Here is a 6,006-nt window from a genome sequence, read left to right as displayed (position 1 = left end):
GGAGGGGAATTTTAGAGACTTTCAAAATTATATGAACATATGAATTGGGAACAGGAGTAGGCCATTCGACCCCTCAAGCCTGCTCTGCCATTCAATAAGTTCATGGCTGAACTGATCACTCCACATTTCCACCTACTCCTGATAACCCACTCCCTTGCTTATCAAGAATCTCTCTACCTCTGCCGTAAAAAATATTCAAAGACTCTGCTTCCACTGCCTTTTTGAGGAAGAGAATTCCAAAGACTCATGACCCACTGAGAGAAAAAAATGTTCCTCATCTGCTTAAATGAGCGACCCTTTATTTTTAAACAGTGATCCCTAGTTTGAGATTCTCCCACAAGGGGAAACAACCTTTCCACATCCACCCTGTCAAGACCCCTCAGGATCTTCTGTTTCAATCTAGTCGCCTCTTACTCTTCTAAATTCCAGTGGATAAAAGCCTAGCCTGTCCAATCTTTCCTCGTAAGACAGCCTGCCCATTCCAGGTGTTAGTCTAGTAAACCTCTGTACTACCTCCAACGCATTTACATCCTTAAATAAGGAGACCAGTACTGTACACTACTCCAGATGTGATCTCACTAATGCCCTGTACAGCTGGAGCATAACCTACTTTTGTATTCAATTCCCCTCACGATAATAACATTGTATTAGCTTTCTAATTATGTGCTGTATCTTCATACTTTTTGTGATTTATGTACTAGGACACCCAGATGCCTCTGCATCTCCAAGCTCTGCAATCTCTCACTATTTAGTTCATATGCTTTTTTATTCTTGCCATAGTAGACAATTTCCCACATTTTCCAGGTCTTTGCCCACTCACTTATCTATATCCCGTTATAGCCTCCTTCTGTCCTCTTCACAAGTTACTTTCCAACTTTGTGTCAGTAGCAAATTTAGCAACCATACCTTCGGTCCCTTCATCTAAGTCATTTGTATAAATTGTAAAAAGTTGAGGCCCCAGCACAGATCCCTGTGGCGTGCTACTCGTTACATCTTGCCAACCAGAAAATGACCCATTTATGCCTACTCTGTCCTGTTAGCTAACCAATCTTCTACCTATGCCAATATGTTACTCCCTACACCATGAGCTTTCATTTTCTGCAATAACCTTTGATATGGCATCTTATCAAATGCTTTCTGGAAATCTAAGTACAGAATATTCACCGGTTCCCCTCTATCCACAGCACATGTGGTTTCAGGGTAAATGGTGAAAGATTGTGTGGAAATGGCATCAACCTAGATCTGTCAGGGCCTGCAGCACTAAACCTGACCCCTGATTTGGAAAATATTGGCAATCTGAGGTCCCATGGTGGCTGGCTTAAGGAATAGGGGAAAATTATCACTTTAGTACACTAGTGTTTCGGTGGACGTTGGGTTTTGAGCATCAAAATCCCAGAGCTGCCTACCTAAAAGCAGAGTATCTTCACTCTGGGCTGCAGCAGTTCAAGAAGGTAGCTCACCTCCACCTCAAGGACAACGGGTGAGCGATAAATGCCAGTGATTCTTCTATCCTGAGAATGAGGTTTTTTAAATGTTTAGATTTCATGGCAGGTGGCAGGACTATATCTCCAACACAGAAGTCCTTGAAGCGGCCAACACCCCCAGCTTATACACACTACTGAGTCAGTGGCGCTTGAGATGGCTTGGCCATGTGAGCCGCATGGAAGATGGCAGGATCCCCAAAGACACATTGTACAGCGAGCTCGCCACTGGTATCAGACCCACCGGCCGTCCATGTCTCCGTTATAAAGACGTCTGCAAACGCGACATGAAATCGTGTGACATTGATCACAAGTCGTGGGAGTCAGTTGCCAGCATTCGCCAGAGCTGGCGGGCAGCCATAAAGACAGGGCTAAATTGTGGCGAGTCGAAGAGACTTAGTAGTTGGCAGGAAAAAAGACAGAGGCGCAAGGGGAGAGCCAATTGTGCAACAGCCCCAACAAACAAATTTCTCTGCAGCACCTGTGGAAGAGCCTGTCACTCCAGAATTGGCCTTTATAGCCACTCCAGGCGCTGCTTCACAAACCACTGACCACCTCCAGGCGCGTATCCATTGTCTCTCGAGATAAGGAGGCCCAAAAGAAAGAAAGAAGACGATTTCATGGCTATCCCAGCTTCCACTAATGCATATTTAGGAGCTTTACTGGAGAAAAACTAGCCTGCAGTTTTAATGGAACTCTCGATATATCATTCATACTTTCCATCCTTTGGGAAATATCTGGCTGCCCCTTGGCAATAGTACAGAAACTTTGTAGGAAATCACTGGCTCAGCCCATTCCTGGTGCACTGTTACTGGGATCAGCCTTCAGCAAGAGTCTTGGGATTGTGATAGCTGGGAAAAAAAGGTTTGGAATGACACTGAACTACATGATTGGTTTAATTGGGCTAGAATTAACCTTTTTGCTTTTTGTAGCTATAAATCTTAGTCCCATCAGTATAGCTGATTTGCAACGCACTCTTGAGCTGTGGGCTTAGACTGTGGCATTGGTATATAAAGTTTTTGGGAACAATTACACAGGAATGTCATACAATTTACTCTACAACTTGTATTTTCTTTGCTGTCCCTCAAGAATGAACTCCAAACAAACTGCTTGGAAATGGTGACCACATCAACTGATGTGTTCTGAATCGATTTCAAAAAGGCCACCTATGTTCTCAAAGGAATTGTATACAAACCACAGCAGCAGAGTAATATGCATATTTATGGAATCAGGTTGTGTATTGGAGTCCTGTGATTACTTGGTGAATAAATACGTCCAAGTTTTTCTTGCCTCCTGACTTGATTATTCCAATACTCTCCTGGCCAGTCTCCCACCTTCTACTTATGTCTTAACTCTTGAGTCCTGTTCACCCTATTTTCTGACCCACACTGGTTCCCAGTCCAGCAACACCTCAAATTTAAAATTCTCATCCTTGTGTTGAAATTCCCCCATCCCCTGATCCTTCCCTATCTCTAACCTCCCACAACCATCTGAAAATTGCAATCCTCTTGTGCATCCCTGACTTCTTTTGCCCCACCATTGACAGTCCAGTCTTCAGTGGTCTGGGCCCTAAGTTCTAGCATTCCGCACAACCTCTCCCAAAACCCCTCTGCCTTGTCTCTCCTTTAAGGTTTTCCTATTAACACCTACCTCTTTGAACAAGCCCTGTTTGAACGTCTCCTTTGCCTCAGTGTCAATTTTTGTTTTGATAACATCTGTGTGTACTTCAGGATAGTTAACCATGTTAGATGCTGTATAAATGCCAGTTGTTTGGCATCACTTTGTTGATTGCTTGTTGAGAGTTTCCTGCCACTGGTCCTAAAGTTACCTTTTACTTGTTTGAACTGATGTCCTTTTGCAAGAATGTTATATTAATTACCTTTGTTATATCTACAAGGTCATCTTGCAGGTGCCACCTTTCCAGCCTGAAAAAAAATTCAATTTTTTGGATCTTTGATTATGACTCATGCTTGGCATCAATCTGTTGATTTTGATCACCTGCAGCAATCTGCCCTCCAACTACAAGAACAAATACATCGATCCATTGAAGACATGAACTGAAGAATAGTGACTTGGATAATAGACCACAGGAAGGTCAATGACTGTGAGTTCGCATCCCACCAGTAGCTGGTGCCTTTAGGGTAGGAACAGAAGGATGTAGAGGGAAATGCATTTTTAAAATGCTTGTAGCTGTAACCACACAAACATCAGTGTGAATCAGTGACCTGAAGTGTCCTGACAAGCTGGGATTATTCTTAGAGCAATGAAAGTTAAGGAGAGTTTTACAGAGGTGTTCCAAATTAGAAGATTTTAATAGTAAGGAGAAACTGTTGCTTTGGGCAGGAGGGTCAGTAGCAGAGGTCACATTTATAATAATTGGCAAAATAACCAGGTTAAGATGGGAAATGAATTTTATGCAGAGTTTTCTGGAACGAGCTGCCTGAAAGGGTGATGAAGCAGATTCAGTAGTAACTTACAAAAGGGAATTGGATAAATACTTTTTTTTTATTCATTCATGGGATGTGGGCATCGCTGGCCAAGCCAGCATTTGTTGCCTATCCCTAATTGCCCTTGAGAAGATGGTGATGAGCTGCCTTCTTGAACTGCTTGCAGTCCATGTGGGGTAGGTACACCCACAGTGCTGTTAGGAAGGGAGTTCCAGGATTTTGACCCAGCGACAGTGAAGGAGAGTCGATATAGTTCCAAGTCAGGATGGTGTGTGACTTGGAGGGGAACTTGCAGGTGGTGGTGTTCCCATGCATTTGTTGCCCTTGTCCTAGTTGGTAGAGGTCGCGGGTTTGGAAGGTGCTGTCTGAGGAGCCTTGGTGCATTGCGCAATGCATCTTGTAGATGGTACACACTGCTGCCACTGTGCGTTGGTGGTGGAGGGAGTGAATGTTTGTGGATGGGGTGTCAATCAAGCGGGCTGCTTTGTCCTGGATGGTGTCGAGCTTCTTGAGTGTTATTGGAGCTGCACCCATCCAGGCAAGTGAAGAGTATTCCATCACACTCCTGACTTGTGCCTTGTAGATGGTGGACAGGCTTTGGTGAGTCAGGAGGTGAGTTACTCGCTGCAGGATTCTTAGCCTCTGACCTGCTCTTGTAGCCACAGTACTTATATGGCTACTCTAGTTCAGTTTCTGGTCAATGGTAACCCCTAGAATGTTGATAGTGGGGGATTCAGTGATGGTAATGCCATGAATGTCATGGGGAGATGGTTAGATTCTCTGTTGTTGGAGATGGTCATTGCCTGGCACTTGTGTGGCGCGAATGTTACTTGCCACTTATCAGCCCAAGCCTGGATATTGTCCAGGTCTTGCTGCATTTCTACACTGACTGCTTCAGTATCTGAGGAGGCGCGAATGGTGTTGAACATTGTGCAATCATCAGCGAACATCCCCATTTCTGATGTTATGATTGAAGGAAGGTCATTGATGAAGCAGCTGAAGAGGGTTGGGCCTAGGACGCTACCCTGAGGAACTCCTGCAGTGATGTACTGGAGCTGAGATGATCCGACCTCCAAGAAACACAACCATCTTTCTTTGCGCTAGGTATGACTCCAACCAGCGGAGAGTTTTCCCCCCGATTCTCATTGACTTCAGTTTTGCTAGTGCTCCTTGATGCCATACTCGGTCAAATGCTGCCTTGATGTCAAGGGCAGTCACTCTCACCTCACCTCTTGAATTCTGTTCTTTTGTCCATATTTGAACCAAGGCTGGAATGAGGTCTGGAGCTGAGTGGCCCTGGCGGAACCCAAACTGAGTGTCATTGAGCAGGTTATTGCTAAGCAAGTGCCACTTGATGGCACTGTTGATGACACCTTCCATCACTTTACTGATGATTGAGAGTAGACTGATGGGGCGGTAATTGGCCCAGTTGGACTTGTCCTGCTTTTTGTGTACAGGACATACTTGGGCAATTTTCCACATTGCTGGGTAGATGCCAGTGTTGTAGCTGTACTGGAACAGCTTGGCTTTGGGTGCCGCAAGTTCTGGAACTCTGCAGGTCTGCAGTGCCTTCAGTCATTTATTGATATCATGCGGGGTGAATCGAATTGGCTGAAGTCTGGCATCTGTGATGCTGGGGACTTTAGGAGAAGGCCAAGATGGATCATCAACTTGACACTTCTGGCTGAAGATTGTTGCAAATGTTTCAGCCTCGTCTTTCGCACTGATGTGCTGGGCTCCCCCATCATTGAGGATGGGGATATTTGTGGAGCCTCCTCCTCCAGTTAGTTGTTTAATTGTCCACCACCATTCATGGTTGGATGTGGCAGGACTGCAGAGCTTAGCTCTGTCTATGGCATGCTGCTTATGCAGGTAGTCCTGTGTTGTAGCTTCACCAGGTTGACATCTCATTTTGAGGTATTCCTGGTGCTGATCCTGGCATGCCTTTCTGCACTCTTCATCGAACCAGGGTTGGTTAATGGCAGAATTTTTGGGGGGGGGGGGGTGCAGGTGAAGAGTAGGACTAATTGGATAGCTCTTTCAAAGAGCCGGCTCAGGCATAATGGACTGAGCAACTG

This window comes from Heterodontus francisci, chromosome 40, assembly GCF_036365525.1.
Source record: "Heterodontus francisci isolate sHetFra1 chromosome 40, sHetFra1.hap1, whole genome shotgun sequence".
Lineage (NCBI taxonomy): Eukaryota > Metazoa > Chordata > Chondrichthyes > Heterodontiformes > Heterodontidae > Heterodontus > Heterodontus francisci.
The sequence above is the reverse complement of the archived record's forward strand: the minus strand, read 5'-3'. Positions refer to the sequence as shown.